Source organism: Oryctolagus cuniculus, chromosome 1 (assembly GCF_964237555.1).
Source record: "Oryctolagus cuniculus chromosome 1, mOryCun1.1, whole genome shotgun sequence".
Taxonomy (NCBI): domain Eukaryota; kingdom Metazoa; phylum Chordata; class Mammalia; order Lagomorpha; family Leporidae; genus Oryctolagus; species Oryctolagus cuniculus.
Genome location: NC_091432.1, coordinates 234145963 through 234167899, shown reverse-complemented (window position 1 = coordinate 234167899; position 21937 = coordinate 234145963).

Genomic DNA, 21937 nt, shown 5'->3' with positions numbered 1-21937 from the left:
ATGCAGATGCAGACCCACACAGAGGGGAGGCAGTGGAGGGCACGGGGGAGGAGTGGGGGGTGCGGGGGAGGCAGTGGGGGTGTGGGGGAGGCAGTGGGGGGTGTGGGGGAGGCAGTGGGAGGTGCGGAAAGCAATGGGGTGCACGGGGGAGGCATTGGGGGGGCGTGGGGGAGACGGCACCTGTGGCTGCCGGAGAGGCCCAGAGCAGGTCCTTCCCTCCCAGCCCTGCCAACATCTCCTCCAGGACTGTGCGAAGCCCGTCTCCGCCGTGTGAGGACCCAGGCAGACGGAGCAGCCACCGCCACGAGAGGTTGGCTCGCAGCTTCTGGGGTTTGCGTCGATGACGTCCTCGGAGGCGTGCTCATTCCCGACCTGGCTCCCTCGCTACGTCCGCTCCTGTGACTCGCGAAGCCACAGCTGTGGCTGCTGGGTCAGTTGTTTTTCTTTTGTTAAAGCTAAAAGCCGGAGAAACCCAAGTGTCCATCCCTGGCTGAACGGATGGCTCCTTGTTTCCCATCTTCCTCTCCTGCCTGGAAGGGGCAGGGCCTTTGTTTACAGCTGTAGCCAACGCTCCCAGGAATCAGAGCCTGGCACACAGTAGGTGCTAAATAATGCTGTTGGTGGGGGGGCCGGCGCTGTGGCACAGTAGGTCAAGCCTCTGCAGGGGCGGAATCCCATATGGGTGCTGGTTCGTGTCCTGGCTGCTCCTCTTCTGATCCAGTTTCCTGCTAATGGTCTGGGAAAGCAGTGGAAGATGGCCCAAGTCCTTGGGCCCCTGTATTCTCCTGGGAGACCCCGAAGAAGCTCCTGGCTCCTGGCTTCGGATTGGTTCAACTCCGGCCGTTGTGGCCATTTGGGGCATGAACCAGCAGATGGAGGACCTCTCTCTGTGTCTCTCCCTCTCTGTCTGTAGCTCTGCCTCTCAAATCAAAAAATAAAACTCTTTAGAAAATAAGGCCGATGGAATAGGTCACTTAAAGGTCCTTGCTGTGGAGAGGCCCCTCCTTGGCCCTCCTCTTCCTCCCTGGCCCGCAGCCTCCGTGGCCACCCTCGATGTGACCAGGACACCACCCTTCCCCTGGGGAGGGCTCCGCCCCTTCCTGCCTGCCATCACTCCCGCTCTGCCCCTTTCCCCTGGGGAGGGCTCCGCCCCTTCCCGCCTGCCATCACTCCCGCTCTGCCCCTGTGGTCTGGCTGCTCAGGGAGACTCCTCGGCTGAAGCTCTCATGCACTCAACACTCACTGGGCCTCTGGTGTGGGCACCACGCTGGATGCTGGGAATACTGTGGGCTGGGCACACATGGCGCTCAGTGAGACCAGCAGAAGGCTCGTAAGAGAACTACCCGTGGGACGGGCACTGGGGCATAGCGGGTAAAGCCACAGCCTGCAGTGCCAGCATCCCATATGGGTGCCAGTTAGAGACCCAGCTGCTCCACTTCCAATCCAGCTCTCTGCTATGGCCTGGGAAAGCAGAAGAAGATGGCCCAAGTCCTTGAGCCCCTGCACTCATCTGGGAGGCCCCAAAGAAGCTCCTGGTTCCTGGCTTTGAATCAGCCCAGCTCTGGCTGTTGCAGCCAACTGGGGAGTGAACCAGCGGATGGCAAATTTCTCTCTCTCTCTCTCTCTCTCTGCCTCTGCTTCTCTATAACTCTGCCTTTCCAATAAATAAATAAACCTTTTTTAAACAGAGAGAGAGAGAGAGAATTACCTGCTGAGATTGTGATCATTGTCTCCAAAGGAAAAGGGGTTGGGGCTGGGTCCTGGCTTCCACTAGGAGATCTTGCGACGACCACCAGGGAGAGACAGGGCTGAGGGGGAGCTGAGTGGTTGTGGAACTGGGGGCAAGAGGTTGGCCAAGTGGGAAGGGGGTTGCATGTTGCAGGGGGAACATTGAGGGGCAAGAGGTTGGTGAGTTCAGATTTGAGTGGCGGCTGTATGGCCAGAGAGTCCTGGGTGCAGCCCTGAAGGGACGCTCTGGGTTGTTTTTGAAGCGCAGAGAGAGAGAGAGAATACTTCCATCCACTGACTTGATCCCTAAATGCTTGAAACAGCCAGGGTGGGGCCAGGTTGAAGCCAGGAGCCATGAACTCCATCTGGGTCTCCCACGTGGGTGGCAGGGGCCCAAGTACTTGAGCCATCACTGGGTGCCCCCCAGGGTGGGCACTAGCAGGAAGCAGGAATTGGGAGTGTAGTTGGGACTCAAACAGGCACTCGGATGTGGGATGTGGGTGCCCCAGCAGGGTTATGACTGCACCCACTGCCCACGGCCCAGGTGTGGCCTTGCGGCTCCGGGCTTTATCCTGCCCCCTCCTCTTCTGCCGTTGGGCCTCTCAGAGCAGCGCTGGGAGCCGGGCTGACTCGCCCTCAGCTGTGCTTTGTCTTGCTTGTCGAGAGCTGGAGTTAGAGGCAGACGCTTTGTTTTCCTCCACTGAAACCTCACCAAATAGATCTTTCTTTTCCTTTTAACATTCTAATAAATAAAAGCAAACTACTGGGCGCGTGACCGACTACAGAGTCTGTTCAAATGGATAAATAATGCTTGCCTGTGCCTTCCAGAACCTGGCCTCGAGAAAGTCAGCTGTGGCCGCGGAGTAATCTGGCCCTCCCCAGCCAGCACGGCCGGAGGTTTGACTTTGTCATAACAAAATGCAAAGAGGGAGGCCAGCATTGTGGCACACAGGTTAAGCCACCATTGGCAAAGCCAGCATCCCATATGGGAGCCTGTTTGAATCCTGGCTGCTCCACTTCCATTCCAGCTCGCTGCTAATGTGCCTGGGAGAGCAGCAGATGGCCCAAGTGCTTTGGCCCCTGCTGCCCATATGGGAGCCCCAAATGAAACTCCTGGCTCCCAGCTTCTGGCTGGCCCCAGCCCTGGCCACTGTGCCCATTTGGGGGCTAAACCAGCAGATGAAAGATCTCTCTCTCTCTCTCTCTCTCTCCCTCTCTCTCTCTTTCTCTCTAACTCTGCCTTTCAAATAAACAAATAAACCAACAAAAACAAAACCCAGGCTGTCCTCACAAGCCAGGATGTGGTTCTTGAGCCACAGCAGTCTGCTACGCCCTCATCTATCACCACATTAAACCTTCTCTTCCCTTTCCCCTCAGACCCTGGGCTGGCGGCTCTGACTCAGCACCACGGACAGGGACCGAGCTTTCGGAAGGCTCCGAAACACTGGGAGGAGCTGGATTGATTGATTATTGATTGGCTGACGCTGACTGATTGATTATCCCATTTGTATGCAGAGGAAGGGAAGCCGTGGTGGTGAAGGTGCTGGGTCTTCCAGCAGCTGGGGACACCAGCGCAGGTCCCTGTGTTAAGGTCTGGCTCGCCTTCGGAGCTGGGCTGTGGAGCAGACTGGGAGAGAGTTTATTCCCGGCCCCGGTGCTTTGCCCCACACTGCTTGGTTCCCCAGCAGAAGAGCTGCTTCAGATACATGGGGGTCAATACTCCTCCCTTCTGATGCACCTTGAAAACTGCATAAAACAGGGACTTTATTAAGATAAAATGGATTGATGTCTGCTTTCAAAAGAGGGAAGCTGGGAGCTCAGAGCAGAAGACGATGAGAAAGGGCACCTTTGTTCCTTTGGCTCTTTCTCCCGTCACAGAGCAGCTCTAGCCTCTCACATTTGTTAATGACAAATTCACTTCCGCCTGACCCTGGCGACCTGGCCCTGGGACACCCCGTGGTCTTCCAGTAGCTGCTTTCTTTGAGAAATATCACAGATCTGATCTCAGAAGCAGCAGAGAGATCATGTTAAAGGGTGGTCGCGTGCAAAGTCCCAGAGGGAGCGGTCTGGGCGTAGCAGGGAAGGCGCCAACGCAGAAGAAACAAGCCAGCAGCCAGCAGGGTCGTAAAACAGTGGCAGAAGCAGGTGCGAGGGAGAATGAACAGTCCATCTGGGAGCGCCAAGATGGGGCTGGGGGCTGGGGAGCACCTGAAACTGGAGGGAGATGGGATTAAAAAAAGAAGAAAAATGCACCCAGTAGGAAAAAAGCAAATTGAACGCACTATCTAAAAATATAAATAGGTTCAAGAAAGGGTTTCATAAAATATTTAGGACAAGGAGGGGCCTTGGGAACTATCTAGTCTGGTGGTTTTAAACTTTTTTTTATTGCTGTTAATTTTAGCATCGTAACTGTTTTTAGGATAACCTTGCACAGTCCATGGAGCTGCTGTAGCAGGCACCCCCACCCCCACCCCACTGCCCTTCTGACGCCCACGACCCCCGGGGCCCCTCCAAGGGGCATTGATTGAAAACCACCAATTGTCTCCTGGCCCTCATACCCAGAAGGAGCAGCAGAAGTTGAGGGACACAGAAGGAGCTGACCCTGGGCTCACCAGACCTGGGGAGACAGCCACAAGCGAGGGGGTACATCAGAAAGTTCGCAGAGAGGTGACCATTTGGAGCAGAGATTAGAATGCCACTGGGGATGCCCCACCCTGCATGAGTGTCTGTGTACCAATCCCAGCTCCGCTTTCTGCTCGTGTGCACCTTGTGGGCAGGGTTCGGGGGCAGGTGGTCAAGTTGCTCCTTGGTGTAACTCACACCCCGCATCAGCGTGCAGCTCCTCCACTTCTAATGCACCTTCCTGCTGACGCATCCTGGGAGCTGGCAGATAACAGCTCACGTGTTTGAGCCCCTGCCATCCACGTGGGGGACCCAGATAGTGTTCCTGGCTCCTGGCTTCAGCCTCGCCAAGCTCTGGTTGTTGCGGGCATTTGGGGAGTGAATCAAATGATGGAAGATCCCTGTTCTTCTCTCTCTGACTTTCAAATAAAAATTTTTTTTAAAATTTCATGGAAAACAGAATTAAAAGATTGTTATTTAGTGTAAAAATTTTGAAATCCAGGGGCCGGCACTGTGGCGTAGTGGGTAAAGCCACAGCCTGTGGAGCCGATATCCCATATGGGCTCCAGTTTAAGTCTTGGCTGCTCCACTTCCGATCCAGCTCTCTGCTGTGGCCTGGGGAAGCAGCAGAAGATGGTCCAAGTCCTTGGGCCCCTGCACCTGACATGGGAGACCCAGAAGAAGCTCCTGGCTCCTGGCTTCGAATTGACCCACCATCAGCTGTTGCGGCTATTTGGGGAGTGAACCAGCAGATGGAAGACCTTTCTCTCTCTCTCTGCCGCTCTGTAACTCTGACTTCCAAATAAATAAATCTCTAAAAAAATTTTTTTGAATCAATGCATAGTTTTTTTTTATTTTACACATTTTCGCAAACTTTATTTTGAAGATTTATTTATTTATTTTGAAAGTCAGAGTTAGAGAGAGAGGTCTTTCATCTGCTAGTTCACACCCCAGATGGCTACAATGGCCAGCACTAGTCCAGGCTGAAGCTGGGAGCCAGAGGCTTCTTCTGGGTCTCCCACACAGGTGGAGGTGCTCAAGTACTTGGGCCATCTTCCACTGCTTTCCCAGGCCATTAGCAGAGAGCTGGATCGGAAGTAGAGCAGCCGGGACTCGAACCAGAACTCCTATAGGAAGCAGATGTCACAGGCAGTGGCTTTACTCACTATGCCACAACACAGGCCCCTCCATGAGCTTTTTGAAGACCCCTTGGGGGTCCACACTGGCTGATGCAAGGTGCACCAGCACAATAGGAGTCATCATGGTGCCTGCGGGAGTGAGGTGCAGGCTGAAGGCGGGAGCGAGGAGCAGTGCCTGGGAACACGCAGGGGTGTGGGCAATGAGATCACTGACATTAGCGTTCTCTGTGGCTCTTCAGAAGGTGGCCATGAGGGTTGAACGAGAGAAAACTTGGGAGTGGTGTGCAGCATAGACACATAGGCACTCAATAGATTGTGGTTACTGTCACTACTCTTTTATCTTAAGATGTATTTATTTTTACTTGAAAGGCAGAGTTACAGAGAGGCAGTTAGAGAGAGAAAGTCTTCCATCTGTTGGTTCACTCCCCAAATGTCCATAATGACCAGAGCTGGGCCAATCTGAAGCCAGAATCCAGGAGTTTCTTCCAGGCTTACATGCAGGTGCAGGGGCCCAAGCACCTGGGCCATCTTCTACTGCTTTCCCAGGCCATAGCAGAGGGCTGGATCAGAAGTGGAGCAACCAGGACTAGAACCCGTGCCCATATGGGATTCCGGCCCTGCAGGCGATGGCTTTACCCGCTACACCACCGCACTGGCCCCTATTGTCACTACTACTGTTATTATTACTAATCCTGTTACTAGCACTGAGGCACCAAGTGGAGCACTGTAATTATTGCCATTGTACAGGTGCAACAACTGAGGCATGGAGAGGTGGAATGCAAATCCCCAAAGCCAGTGAGTGGCAGAGGCCAGGTGGTCTCTGGACAGCCTCCCTGGGCTCAGCTCACTGCAGCAGGCTCCGAGGTGGGGGTACCGGGGCTCTGGACAAGTAAGCTGCAAGGCCAGCGACGTCACCCTCTGCAACTTTCCCAGTGACTGCCCAGAGGGAGCTGGGTGGGACGGTCCTTCTGTGGGACTGTGCCGCCCTCTAGTGGCCATGCCAGCAGGACAGTGGCCGGCAGCCAGGCCTGTCCAGAGGGAGCTCTCGCCCTAGACTCCAAGCCCGAAGCAGCGCTGAGGAGATTCAGCGTGGCCCAGGGATGTGTGGGAAGGATGGCACGATGATTTCCGCATCCAGAGCAGGTGCAGGCACTGCCAGAGCTGCCGGCAGGCTTCCCCGGGCAGTAACTAGAAACTGGCGCCACACAGCGGCTGGGTCGGGGGCACACGGAATGCCTCTGCTCGGGTGGCAGGTGCGTGCGACTGTGGGTGTGTGTCTCCGTGTGCTGGGACCACGTGGAGGCGGCATAAACAGCTGAGAAAGAAAACAAGAAGGCAGAATCCTAGCACCTGCACATCAGAAGCGGCACTTACATGGGGGCCGGGGAGATACCGGGACTCTTTCCAGGTGTGAGTTTTACAGCCACCTACGCCGTCCCTGTGCAGGAAACAGGCGAGAGTCTGCCTTCGTGCAGCTTCTCTGGGAAAACACGTGGCGGCCCCTGCTGCAGTGGACGCTCAGACTTCTCTGTGGCCTTGGCGCCCCTTCTAATACATGTTCGCCTTCCCGCTCCGAAAGCAGACGTTTCCAGTTCCTCAGGGTGGGCATCCTGGTGACCACCTCCCTTTGGGACAGGCAGCTCCTTGCAGTCTGCTCAGCTGACCCCACCAGCCCCACACCTGCCCGGACTGCACAGGTGCACCACAGTGGTCTGGCTCAACCTCCTGGACCTCGAGTCTGCTTGCTCTAAACCCAGAAACTGACTCCCACCAGAAACCTGCTCGGGAAATGCCAATAAGAGACTGGCCCATGGTGCTCGCTCTCTCTCGCTCTCTCTCTCGCTCTCGCTCTCTCGATCTCCCTCTCTGTCATCTCTCTCTGCCCACAAAAGTGGCATAGTGAACTGGTAGGGTGTGCCTCTGGCAATTCCATTTTGTTCTTTAAGTGGAGAGCACCTCTTGCATGACTGGGGGAGATACAAGATGGAAATCAAGACTTCATTACTGGGGCTGGCACAGTGGCAGAGCAGGTAAAGCCGCCGCCTGCAGTGCCGGCATCCCATATGGACACCTGTTTGAGTCCCGGCTGCTCCACTTCCAATCCAGCTCTCTTCTGTGGCCTGGGAAAGCAGTAGAAGATGGCCCAAGTGCCTGGGCCCCTGCACCCGTGTGGGAGACCAGAAGAAGCTCCTAGCTCCTGGCTTCAGATCAGCACAGCTCCAACCATTGCAGCTAATTGGAGAATGAACCAGCAGATGGAAGACCTCTCTCTAACTCTGACTTTCAAATAAATAAATAAATCTTTTTTAAAAAAAATACTTTATTACTTACAGGGCGAGGGAGCAAGCAGAACACCTGGAGTCCATACACACGAGGTCAGACAGCACAGGCAGAGAGAGGGAGGGAGAGACCCCCGGGTCTGCACCTTGTTGGTGCTATGTGAGCAGGTTTCCCACAGGAGTCGATAGGTGGGTTTAGAGCCAGCAGGTTCTGGTTTTCCAGGAGGCCACACAGAGCTGAGCAGGGTCACGGGTGCATCCATGCGTCCAGGCGGGGTCAGCAGGCCCCCTGAGCAGGCTGCATTGACCTGCCTGTCCCATAGAGAGGTGTCCACCAGGAGGCAGACATCTGAAGGCCCACTCTAGGGGACTGGAGAGAGCTGGAGGACTGCAAGCTGTCGAGGGTGTGTGCACTGTTTGTGTGTGAGAAAGTCCAACTTTTGTTTCAAATGCACATTGAGGCCGTATAAGGCTATACAGATTCACTGCACCTGCTAAAGCTAAGTGCACGTGTCCCCTAAGACCCAACAACTTCCTACGTGGGGCAGCTGCAAGTCTGGAAGCACACACGCTTACATCCCTCCGAGACAGGCACCAGTGTCTCCATGGCTGCTTTGTTAGGGACTGGCTGAGCACAGAGAGAACCGGCCATCAGCAGCCGAATGGGTGAATGAAGCATGGGAGTCCCAGACGTGTGCAGTGACAGCCCAAGCAGCCCTCGCAGACGCGATGTCCTCTAAAGACAGCAACCCAAGCTTCCTATTTGTTTGACGGGCAAAACAGGCTAAACAAAATGTGGGGTAGGAGACATCAGACTATGGTTGCCTCCAGTGGAACAGGGTGGGGGTGGGGGTTCTGACTGGGAGAGACTCAAGGAAGAGTTGGGGGGGGCAGGGAATGTTCTGGACTTTGGTTTGACTGGCAGTTCTGTAGGTGTAAAAACCTATCCAGCTGTATACTTAAGAAAATTCTGTTTGGGGCTGGCGCCGTGGTTCACTAGGTTAATCATCCGCCTGCAGCACCGGCATCCCATATGGGCGCCGGTTCTAGTCCCGGTTGCTCCTCTTCCAGTCCAGCTCTCTGCTGTGGCCCAGGAAGGCCGTGGAGGATGGCCCAAGTGCTTGGGCCCTGCACCCACGTGGGAGACCAGGAGGAAGCACCTGGTTCCTGGTGCTTTGGATCAGCACAACCCTGGCCACTGCGCCATTTGGAGAGTGAACCAATGGTAGGAAGACCTCTCTCTCTCTCTCTCTCTCTCTCTCTCTCACTGTCTGTAACTCTACCTGTCAAATAAATAAATAAATAGGTTTAAAAAAAAAGAATATTGTGGGTCCATTAAACCTTCAAAAATGATCTAGAAATAGGGCGCTGTGGGTTAAGCCACCTCCTGCGATGCAGGCATCCCACATTATAGCACTGGGTCAAGTTCCTGCGGTTTCACCTCCCATCCAGCTTCCTGCTAATGCACCTGGGAAAACAGCAGAAGACAGTCCTAGTGCTTGGGCCCTGCCATGCGTGTGGGAGACCCGGATGGAGCTCCCGGCTTCTGTCTGGCCCAGTGTTTAGGGAGTGAGTCAGCACAAGCTCTCTCTCTCTCTCTGTGTCACTCTGCCTTTCAAAAAATCAAATAAATATTTTTTTAAGCTGCAGAATGGGGATGTGGCTCCCCCCACCTTTTTTTTTTTTTTGCTTATCTGTATTTTTTATATTTTTTATACAACAAATGTGTTCTAGCTTTTATAATAAGAACAAAGCATAAAAGCTATTTTAATTAAAGGGAGAAAAGCTGTGAGTGCAGATTCTGGTTTGTGGATTCTGCAGAAAAGCGCGGAAGTTATTGGAGGTGGGGGGAAGGGTGAGGGACTTTGAGCCTTTTTCGCCGAATCTGCCTCTGTCCGCCTCGCCTATCTAGGAGGTAGCAGCCTTTTTATCGATGCAAATGCAGAAACCCAGCACGCCTTCATAAATCATCAGACTGCACCCTGCCTTAATTGCTTACTCAACTCAATGCTCTACCTACTCCCCCTCCCTCTGCTTCACACCAACTCAGAGACAGGTGCCACTATCAATCACAGGCGGAGGATGAGGCCAGTGAAGCGAGGCACGGTGCACGCCACGCGACTAGCAAGTGCCTGGCTCAGAGGTGACAGTGGCTCCGATGGCCTCAGGAGGGAGTCGGGGCTCCACCCCAGGTCCCAGCCTTCGTCTGGACAAATTGCAAATTCCTCCCTTTCCTAGAGAAGTACTTGGCCCCTGCCTTACAAGCCCGGTCACTGCTACTATTATCTATTCTCTTTTCACACCCAGGTTTCAGAGCATTTACGTGCCTGGCCCCAGACCACCCAGCCATAGTGACAGCTCAGGGAGTCGCAGCCAGGCGTCTCGGTCCAGAGCAGAGCTCCCCACCCCTGAGCTTGGGCCCGAGCTGGACACGGCAGATTGTGAAAATCGACTTTCTCCTCTCCGGGAAGCAAGACGTCGCAGCGCTTATTTTACAGAACTGTAAAGTGAGCACAGAAAGGATTTTAAGAAGGCTTCTGTGAGAATCGAAGTTGGAACGGTTGATCTTTTTAAGTGTAGGGGCTGGGAACACAGGCTCTGCCCAGGAATTTGGCAAACAAAAAAGGCATGCCTTCGTTTCTTCTGGCTCCTGGGATTGGGGCAATGCAGAGACGAAATTAACCCAGGATTCTTACTGGCTGCGCCTTTTATTAATTTCAAGTGTCCAATAGCAGGGAGAGAAGGGATTGGGAAGAAAGTATAAATTGATACAATCTTCCTAGAGGACAAGAGGGTAACAGGTGTCAACATTTCACTTGTGGGCGATCCCTCACCCAGAAGTTTCACTTCTAGCAAAGGGATGCAGAAGCATGCTCACAGTACAGGGGAAAATTAGGAACGATCCAAACAGCCAACAACATAAAACTCAGCCCCATAAAGTACGGCACGTCCACGTGGTGGAATACTGCGCAGGTTTTGGAAATAAACATGCAAGATGGGCGTTTGTCCTAGCAGCTAAGACATCTGCAGCCCACATCGGAGCGCCTTGAGTCCAGTCCTGACTCCTGCTCCTCACTTTACTTTCCTACTAACACAGATCCCGGAAGGCAGCAGTGATGGCTCAAGTGACGGGATCGCTGCCACCCACTTAGAAGACCTGGATAGAATTCTCAGCTCCCGACTTTGGCCCCAGCCCAGCCCCAGTCCAGCCCCAGCCCAGCCCCAGCATTGGCCTTTAGGGAGTGAATCAGTGGGTAAATGGAGAGTGCTTTGTATATTTGTGTTTGCCTGCCTGTCTCTCAAACAAACAAAAATGGAGATCCAGAAACTGACAACAGTGGTTGCTCTCAGAGAGGATGGGAAATTTACATCTAAATACTTCAGTGATTTTTCAAAAGAATGTTTTATTTCGAAGACATTGTAGATTCCCATGCAGTTTAAGATCTTCTAGGGAGAGATCCCCAGCACCCCATATCCAAGAGTAACACCTTGCAAGATTGTAGCACAATATTTCAAATAGGATACTGACGTTGATACAATCAAGATACAAACGGTCCCTCGCTATCAATTCCATCCTTGCTGGGTTCTCTCTATAGCCACACCAACTTTCCCACTTCTCTCACACCCTCTTTTTAATTCTGTATTTATCCAAGAGGTAGAGAGACAGACGACAGTGTGCTCTCATCTGCCCGTTCACCCCCCAAATGCTCACATTTGCCTGGGCTGTGGCAGGAGGCAGGAACTCAATCCAGATCTCCCAATTACGTGAGCCATCGCTGCTGCTCCCAGTGTCTGAATTAGCATGTGGCTGGTCTTAGAAGCCGAAGCTCAAAATCGCATCTAGGCACTCTGACATGGGATGCAGGCATCTTGACCGGGGTCCTGGCTCCTGCCCTTGGCCATGGCCCTTGACCCTCAGCTCCGTAGTCTGCCAGACCCTTCTGGGTCCCCTCCCTCATCCAGATGTTAAGCCAGGGAAACTGGAGGGGGCACCTCGCTGGTGTCCATCCTCAGGATTACTGACCTTCACTGAAACTCATGGTTCAGTGTGCTTTTCTCTGGCTGTCTCAGGGATGGGGGGGTGTGGTCACTGCTAGTCCATTTTTATCTCCCCCATGTTTTTTATTTTTAATTTTTATGATTCACTCCCCAAATGGCCACAACAACCAGGTCTGGGTCAAGCTCAGCCAGGAGCCAGCAGCTCCATCCGGTTTCCCATGTAGGAGGCAGGGATCCAAGCCCTTGGGTCACCCTCTGCTGTCTTCCCAGGCACATTAGCAGGGAGCTGGCCTGGAAGCAAAGCAGCTGGAACTCAAACCAGTGCTCCCACATGGGATGCTGGTGTGGCAAGCAACTTACCCTTTGCACCACATTGCTCCCCTACCGGTGCTTTTTAAAGATTGAGGACTCGCTGTGTGCCGTGCACTATGCAGAGTGATCATGGACATCATTGTATTGAGCCCAGATCACTCTGATCGATGCACGAGGCTCACAGCCCCGTGTCAGCATCCTCATTGTGCAGATAGAACACCAGCAGGGGGCAGATGCTGATTCACAGATGAGTCTCCGGAGGCACTAATTGGGCTGAGGGCTAAGTGTGCTAGCAAGGACCTGGGCCAGTACTTGAACCTGATTCTTTCTCCAAGGGCCTTAAACACTAAACTCTGTAACCTTACCCAGTGCATGAATGACCAAGCAGAACTGTTACAGACCTTTCTCCGCTGCCCAGGTTACTGCATTCCTCATCTAAAACAATCGCACAGAAATAGCCTGCCCACCAGAAATGCTACAGCAAACGAACATCGTACGGTAAATGCACATTGACCCAAACTCACTGCACTTTTATTTATTTTTATTTTTTTAAAGTCTCACTTATTTATTTGAAAGGCAGAGTTACAGAGAGGGAGAGAGGTAGAGGTAGTGGCAGAGAGAGAGAGCCATCTTCCATCCATTAGTTCATTCCACACATGGGTACAACGGCTGGAGTTTGGTCAGACAGAGCCAGAAGCCAGGAGTCTCATGTGGGTCTCCCACATGGGTAGCAGGGGCCTAAGGACTTGCACCACTTTCCACTGCTTTTCTAGGTGCGTTAGTAGGGAGCTGGATGGGAAGTAGAGCAGCTGGGACTTGAACCAGTGCCATATATGGGATATATAACCAGTGCTATATGGGATGCCAATGCTGCAGGCAGAGGCTTAACCTGCTATACCTCAGTACTGGCCACACTTTTTTAAGATTTATTTACTTGAAAGGCAGAGTTACAGAGAGGCTGAGGGAGGTGGGACGGTCTTACATCTACTGGTTCACTCCCAATGGCTGGAGCTGCACCGATCTGAAACCAGGAGGCAGGAGCTCCTTCCGGGTCTCCCACATGGGTGCAGGGGCCTAAGGACTTGGGCATCCTCCACTGCTTTCCCAGCCGGTCCCATTTTTGTTTATAATCAAAACATTGCCTACAACCTATGCGCCCACCAAAAAGTGCTTAAATACATTTTAGCATATCCATACACTGGAAGACTTTACAACTGTAAAAAAAAAAATCCAGTAGATGTCTATGTACTCATATTGTTATGAAAAAGGTTCTCTCTCTCTCTCTCTCTCTCTCTCTGTGTGTGTGTGTTTATGTGTGTGTGTGTGTGCGTGTGTAGAGCACATTAGACTGGACAGGGGAATTACCATATCAAATTCATTTCGCGCTGACGGCCCAGCCCCATGCCAATCCATGGGAAGGGGTGTGGCCTGCTCCAGCCCATCTCTCGGGAACCAGCCACCTTCCACCCTCAACCCAGCACTGAAGCAGGAGAGGAGAGAGAGCAGATTGAGTGCTGGATTCTCTCCTGGGCTGGGCATCATTTCTCTCCACATCCCTTCCTCCAGAGTGGAGCACCCAGCATACGCAGTGGCGAGGGCAGGCTGGGGGAAGGGCTTGGGGGAGCCCTCGGCCAGCCTGCTGCCCACTGGCATTTACATAAAGCACCACGGTGTGTGCAAGGGGACGCCTGTGGCAGGGGACGATCTGGAAGGGCGTGCATAAAGCTGCTCATTGTCGCGAGGGAGAGTGGGACTTGCTCACTTTCTTTGTCGGTCGTGTTTTATTCTTTAAGCGACGAGCACCCATTTTCTTTAAGATCGAACAACTCACAGGTTTGTGAAAGGGCCCAGCGTGCTGGGTGCTCACTAAGGGGCAGAGGAGAGGCACGGCCAGGGAGTCTGTGCCTTTTGCTAAGGGCAGTTGACCCAGTTTCTTGCATCATCTCCCGTTCTTCAAGCCCTCTGCAGAGTTCGTGGGCTTGTTTAAGGAAGTGAGCGCCCAGGCCTCTCACACTGGCAGGCTTCAGCTGCGGGCCCAATAAACCCATTCCCCACGCACTCCCATTTCTTTCTCTTTCTTTGGTGGTAAAATACAGGTGACAATAACATTTACCGTCTCAACTACCGCTCAGTGGGCAGTACAGTGCCACCAGCTGCATCCGCCACGCTCCCCACAGCCTGTGAAACGGGAGCTCTGCTCCCGGTTCTGCATGGCCAGCCCCTGGCGCCCACCCTTCCGCTTTCTGTCCATGACTCTGACTCCCCCAAAGTCCTCCCCTAAGGGGGGCCCTGCACACTGTCCCTCACCGCTGGCTTTGTCATTCACTCAGCACAGACTCCTCAAGGTCCCTTCGTATTGTAGCAGGTGTCAGAATTTCCTTCAGTTTTTTTAAAGGCTGAATAATGCTCTATTACATGTAGAGATGACTCTGGACAATTTGGGGCTGGGAGTGTGGCACGTGACAACACCAGCATCCCATAATAGGAACGTGGGGTCAATGTTCCAGCTGCTCCATTTCTGACCCAGCTCCCTCCTGACGTGCCTGGGATGGCAGCAGAAGATGGCCCAAGTGCATGGGGCCCCGCTGTCCATGTAGGAGACCAAGATGAAGTTCTTGGCTTCTGTCTTTGGACCTGGCTCAGACCTGGCCGTTGCAGCCATTTGGGGAGTGAACAAGTGAATGGAAGATCTCTTTATCTCCCTGTCTCTGTCTCTCTCTGTTACTCTGCCTTTCAAACAAAGAAACAAATAAATAAATCTTTTTAAAAAGAAAATTTGTAGACAATGGAATTAAGAGGTAAATTTATTTTGGTGCAAAAATTTTGAAACCCATGCATAATTTTTTTTTATGATCTGCATTTTGCACACTTTTTGAAATACCCCCCCCACACACACCCACACCATCTACACCACATTTTGCTTGTCTTTCCCTATCGGTGGACACTTGGGTGGTTTCTGTGTTTTAGATGTTATAAGTCCTTTTGAGTATATATTCAAAAGTGGAATTGCTGGATTGCTGGATCATATAGCCATTCTGGTCTTAATTTTCTTAAAATACATTATTAGTTTTTGAGGAATCACCATCCTGTTTTGTGCAGGGGCTGCACCAAGAGGGTACAAGGGTTCTGATTTCTGTACATGCTTGTTTTTTTTTTTTTTTTTAATTTGACAGATAGAGTTAGACATTGAGAGAGAGAGAGACAGAGAGAAAGGTCTTCCTGCCATTGGTTCACCCCCCAAATGGCCACTATGGCCAGAACTATGCCGATCCGAAGCCAGGAGCCAGGTGCCTCTTCCTGGTCTCCAACGCAGGTGCAGGCGCCCAAGCACTTGGGCCATCCTCCACTGCACTCCCAGGCCACAGCAGAGAGCTGGACTGGAAGAGCAGCAACCGGGACTAGAACCTGGTGGCCATATGGGATGCTGGTGCCGCAGGTGGAGGATTAGCCAAGTGAGCCACGGCGCCGGCCCCAGCTGTGCCTGCTTGTCAACCACTGGGATCTTGCTAGTAACAGTCACCCAAGGGTATAAAGTGGGAACTCATTTAGCTTTGATTTGTATTACCTAATAATTAGGGGTGTTAACCAACTTGGGTTTTGTTTATTTTATTTGATGGGTTGGGGGAGAGAGAGGTCTTCCTTCCATCCACTGGTTCACTCCCCAATTGGCAGCAGCAGCTCCGGCCAAAGCCAGGAGCCTGGAACTCCACCCGGGTCTCCCACGTGGCTGACAGGGACCCCACCACTTGAGCCATCGCTTGCTGCCTCCCAGGTGCACCTTAGCAGGAAGCTGGAGGCTCAGACCCAGGCACTCCAGCGTGGGATGTGGGCATCCCACGTGGTAATTTAACCCCTGCCAAACGCTGATTCTGTGATGTTAAGCGTCTTTCCATTCATGTGCTTGTCGGCCATTCATGTATCTTCCTCAGAGAAATGTCTGCTCAGGTCTTTGGCCTCCTCCACTTGCGATGTTTTTGTTTTTGTTTTTGTCCTTTGGAGTTTTAGGAGTTGTCTCTATATTCTGGATATCAATTCCTTATCAGATACTTGACTCGAAAATATTTTCTTCTGTTCTGTGACTCGATTTCTTAATCTGCTAGCAGTGTTTCTTATTGCACCAAAGCTGTAAAGTTTGCATAAGGTCCAGTTTGTTTATTTTTTTTTTTATTTTGCTGCCTGGGCCTTTGGTGTCATGCCCAAGAAATCATGGCCAAATCCAAGTCCAGGAAGCTTTGGCCATGTGTTTTCCCCTAAGAACGGGAGGTTTAGGACATAGCTCCATTGGGAGTAAATTTTTGTGTGTTAGGTCAGGGTCCAGCTTCTGTGTTTTGCCATGAGTATCCAGTTATCTCAGCACCATTGGTTGAAGAGACGGTCTTTTTTAAAATGACATATAATTTTTTTCTAAAAGAATTATTTATTTATTTCAAAGGCAGAGTTACAGAGAGAGGGAGAGAGAGAGAGATCCATCCTCTGGTTCACTCCCCAAATGGCCCAGAACTGGGCCAGGCTGATGCTAGGAGCAGAAGCTTCCTCTGGATCTCCCACGTGGGTCGCAGGGGCCAAAGTACTCCACCTGCTGCTTTCCCAGGTGTATTAGCAGGGAGATGGCTTGGAAGTGGAGCAGCCAGGATTTACACTGGCACTCATATGGGATGCTGGCATTGCAGGTGGTGGTTTAACGTGCTACGACACAACGCCAATCTCTATACAGAAATTTTTGATGGCTTTTTTTTTCTGTTTCTACAAAGAACATCACTGGATTTTGATAGAGATTGCACTGAGTCTGAAGATCAAGTGGGTAGCACTGACTTCCTAACAATGTTAAATCCCCCAATGTGGGAAGATTTTCCTTTTAGTCCCGTCTTCCTCAGTTACCTTTGGAAAGACTTTGTAGTTTCCAGTGGCTAGTGTTAGTCCTGTGTGCTTTGTTCTTTTTAGTGCTGCTGTAAATAGAATGATTTTCTTCATTTCTTCTTTGAGTTCCAACAACCCCAACACCTCGAGTGTTGCTTAATCGGCATTTACATACGAAAAGTCTTGCCCTCATTCCGTAACCTGGTTGGGTGAGTCCCAGCCTCTCCCTGGGGGCAGCTGAGGGGCAGTGCTCCAAGGAGGCTATTAGGAAACTCCGGGAGGAATTTTAGGAATTCCACACCCAGGAAGCCCTGCACCAGGGCGGAGAGAGGAGAAGGGGAAGGCACACACCCACATCCATAAAGACTCCAGCCAGAGTGCAGAGCGGGAAGATGTGTCTGCTTCATCCCAAGAGAGAGGCCAGGGAACTGACCTGCTGCCCCCCAGTTAGTGGTGGCCCGATGCCCCAAGCCTTTGGGAGGAGGTCTGGGGCCATCTCCCCACTTTCCCGAGCGCTGCCACCAGATGGGCAGTCAGCTGTTTGCAGGTCGGGCACGGCTTGTGGGAACAAAACCTCACTGTAGACGAACTCGCCGGTTTCATCGGCAGTCGCTAAAACGCAGCCTCCTCTGTTTGGACTTCCTGTTGCTCCAGGTTGAAAGGACCATCTGCACACCCAGACAGCATGGTGGGCCCCTCCCCCTGGAATGTCCATCACTGCCGGTCGCCTGGAGTTCCGGAGGGAGGGGGGACTGGAGCTTTCTCGCCCCGACCCCCTGGACGCTCCTGGAGACCAGGAAGCCGGTCTTGTTCATCTGTGGCTCTCAGAGGCAGTGCATGGAGACGCTTTTGGGCTAAGAACTTGTGGCACGGTGGTTCTAACATGGTGTGCTTTTCAATGGCTTCTTCCTGCCATCATTATTGAGTTTCTGTCTCAAACACGTGACCAAAGGCTCCCCGATCGAGACCCACCCTCCTAGAATTGCTGTGAGTGTTGCAGCGGTGACAGAGTGGGGACAGCCAAAGGCAGAGCTCACCACCCTGACTGCTACTTGCGACAGGTCCACCTCCGCCTCTGAGCTCCGTGAACACGCAATGAAGCCATCAACACACAGAGTCCCCAGGGAACTGAAGGCATTCTCTGGGAGTCAGACAGGTTCAAGCGAACTGACCCCCAACAACCTGAGCTGGTCTCTCTGAATTCATCCTGGTCTCTGAATTCCTGTTGCCCAAATGGCTGAGTGTTGTCGGCAAACGCCAACAAGCAGCACTCTGCTGGGGAAGAAGCCTTCAGAACTCGGCTCTGTGAGCAGGCTCCCGGCCACCTGTTTCCTCCACTCTGAAGTCTGGCAAGCTGCCGGATGGGTCACCTGGTTCATCGTTCCTGGGATGTTGGGAGAAGGCCCGGCAGCCCTCCTGCAGGTGTTAGCACGAGTCCATCCTGAGGCTGGACTGGATGCTGCTGCAGTGTGCGAGCCAGACCTGGCCGCTTGGATCAAGGAGGCGTTTCCTTTCCTGTGTCTTATGATGTTTTGTCATCTAAGAATCGATCGTGTGGCGTAAAGCCCCGGCCTGAAGTACCAACATCCCATATGGGTGCCGGTTCTAATCCCAGCTGCTCCACTTCCTATCCAGCTCTCTGCTATGGCCTGGGAAAGCAGCAGAAGATGGCACAAGTGCTTGGGCCCCTGCACCCACGTGGAGACCCGGAAGAAGCTCCCGGCTTTTGATTGGCTCCGCTCCTGCTGTTGCGGCCATCTGGGGAGTGAACCAGCAGATGGAAGACCTCTCTCTCTCTGTCTCTACCTCTCTCTTTCAAATAAATAAAATAAATCTAAAAAAGAATTGATCATGAGGCTGGGGAAAGATGACCCTTTCCAGGCCTGGCTGATTCTTAGGGATAACAAGGGGAAGACAGCTTTCCTAGGCAAAGCACCCAGCCCCAAGTCCACACCACGCAGGGCCCCGGCAAAGGGAGACTTCCCTGGGCTCTGGAGCGGGAACGCTCGACCTGGCCAGCCCTGAGCTCTTTCCCCTGCCTTCCCTCTCCCAGGGGAGGCCCAAAGTCGGGAAATGCTGATCCAAACCTGGTGCTCACCCTGCGGCCCTACCCGGCGCAGCAGGCCCCCTGCTCTCGGGAAGTACGCGCAATGAGTCTTCTCCGTTCTAGCCGGCAGGAGCAGTGTGGGGGGGCTCCATGGCGGGAGGAGCGAGGCTGCACCACTGGCTTGCTTCCTTGCCCTATGAGTGCTTGGCTATGGCCACACACACCTTGGATGAGTAACCTACGTTGAATAAGCTCCAGGACCCGATTTGCAATAATGTCCACTGGCAGAGTTGTTTGCACAGCCCTTGTCACGGGACAGGTCAGGATTTATCACACGTATTTGGTTTTGTTTGGTCCAGCTTTCTACCTTGCACCTGCGGTTTTGGACTTGGAGTACTGGCCTGTCTCAGCCATTTGGACTTGGAGTACTGGCCCGTCTGTCTCAGCCTCGAAGCCTGGCAGGGTTGGGGGCAGCACTGGGAGTGTGGGAGAGGTGGGGCCTGGGGCAGGGGTCAGCTTTGTCTGGCCATGCGGTTGTGCAGAGACCTGGCTCAGAGCAGCCATTCATCAGCTCAAAGGCAGAAATGAATTAGTCCATCTCGGCTTTGCCTTTGATCCCTAGCGGGCTGGAACTGGCAAAGTGACAGTTCTGGAAACATGGCTGCTTCTGAAGGGTTAAGCCTCCGCCTGCAGTGCCGGCATCCCATATGGACGCTGGTTCCAGTCCCGGCTGCTCCACTTCCGATCCAGCTCTCTGCTGTGGCCTGGGAAAGCAGTGGAACATGGCCCAGGTGCTTGATCCCCTGCATCCATGTAGGAGATCCAGAAGAAGCTCCTGGCTCCTGGCTTTGGATCAGTGCAGCTCCAGCTGTTGTGGCCATTTGGGGAGTGAACCAGCAGATGGTAAATAAATAAATCCTAAAAAAAATCTGCCACCTGCATCGCCACATATCAGATGACTGGTTCGAATCTTGTCTGCTCTGCTTCCAAGCCAGCTCCCTATTAATGTGCCTGGGAAAGCAGCAGATGATGGTACAACAGTTAGGAGCTCCTGGCTCCGGGCTTCAGCCTGGCCCAGCCCTGGCTGTTGCAGCTATTTGGGGAGAGAACCAGCTGATGGAAGATCAACTTCTCTCTGTCACTTTGCCTTTCAAATACATAAAATAAATCTTTAAAAACATTTAATTTAAATGTATTCATTTAATTTCTTTGAAAGACAGGGAGGTCGTCTATCTGCTGGTTCACTCCCCAAATGCACATAACAGCCAGGGCTGGGCAGAGCGTGGGGAACTCAATCCAGGTCTCTCGTATGGGTGGCCAGGACTTCAGAACCGGAGGCACCACCTGCCACCTTCCAGGGTTCAGCTTAGCAAGAAGCTGGGATTGGGAGTGGAACTGGGACTTGAGCCCTCCTGCCTGGGGTGCAGGCGTCCCAAACGGCAGCCTAACTGAAATGCCTGCCCCAGGTTCTTTGATTGTTTAATGAGGGTTTTTTTTAAGTTATATTTATTTATGGGGCCATAATCCTCTTCCTGTGGTGCCGGCATCCCATATGGGCGCCGGTTCTAGTCCCGGCTGCTCCTCTTCTGATCCAGCTCTCTGCTATGACCTGGGAAAGCAGTAGAAGATGGTCCAGGTCCTTGGGCCCCTGCACCCATGTGGGAGACCTGGAAGAAGCTTCTGGCTCCTGGCTTTGGATTGGTGCAGCTCCGGCCACTGCAGCCATTTTGGGAGTGAACCAGAGGAAGGAAGACCTTTCTCTCTGTCTCTCCCTCTCACTGTCTGTAACTCTACCTCTCAAATAAATAAATTTTTTTAAAAAGTTATATTTATTTGAAAGAGTTACAGAGAAAGGGGGAGAAAGAGAGAGAGAGAAAGAGAGATCTTTCATCTGCTGATTCACTCCCCAAATGGTCACAACAGCTGGAGCTGTGCTGATCCAAAGCCAGGAGCCAGGAGCTTCTTCCAGGTCTCTCACGCGGGTGCAGGGCCCCGAGACTTGGGCCATCTTCTACTGCTTTCCCAGGCCACAGCAGAGAGCTGGATCGGAAGAGGAGCAGCTGGGACAGGAACCAGCGCCCGTATGGTGCTCTACCCACCATGCCACAGTGCCAGCCACTGATTCTTTAATGAGTTTTAGTGAAGTAACTGTCACATTAGGAAAGGCCCAGAGCTGAGCCCCAGGGTCCCCGTGGAGGGGTGGATGCAGCAGGGCAGGTGGCATTGCTGTGTCCCTGAGGGGACTGTGCTCAGGCCTTGGGATGGAGGCTGCAGGCTGCAGAGGATGCCCGGGCCCGAGTAGGGTCAGGCCCTTGGCACGGGTTTGGCCCAGCACAGGACTCTGAGTCCCAGGTGAGGTCATTCCCTGCTGTGAGATCCCTGGGCTGGTAGAAGGGCTGTGGGGTCACTCCCAGGCCTCGGTGTGGATGACCCAGTGAAGTTTGTGTCCCTGGGTGTGCATGGGGAGGGGGCATCGGGCAGGTTGCCAGCCGGGAAAGGATGTCGAGCCTGGTTAGGGCCAGTTTTCCAGGCTTTGGCGCTGACAGCCTGGTTCACTGAGGGTGCTGAGTCCTGCATGACGGACGTGGGGGCTGGCTGTGTCCCGGGCCAGTATGGAGCCCTGTGGCTCACGGGAGTGGGCTCCTGAGACTCTGAGCAGTGCAAGGCTCTCAGTCCCGGATTGGGGGGTGTCAGTCCCATGCCTTGGGGTGGAAACTCTGGGCTGGGTCGGGGTGCTTATGGAAGGCTCGGGACAGGTTCCCAGCGCTGAGGTCTGGGTGGGGTCAGCCTGAGGCCTTGGCCTGGTCACTGATGGGACTGAAGCACGGGGTCCGTCGGGACACCCCTGGCCGGCAGGGGGCGCTGCGTCTCGGCCGGGACGCTCCGGGCGGCTCCGGGCCGGCAGGGGGCGCTGTGCCGCCGGCGGCGCGGCGGGCTCCCGGCAGGGGGCGCTG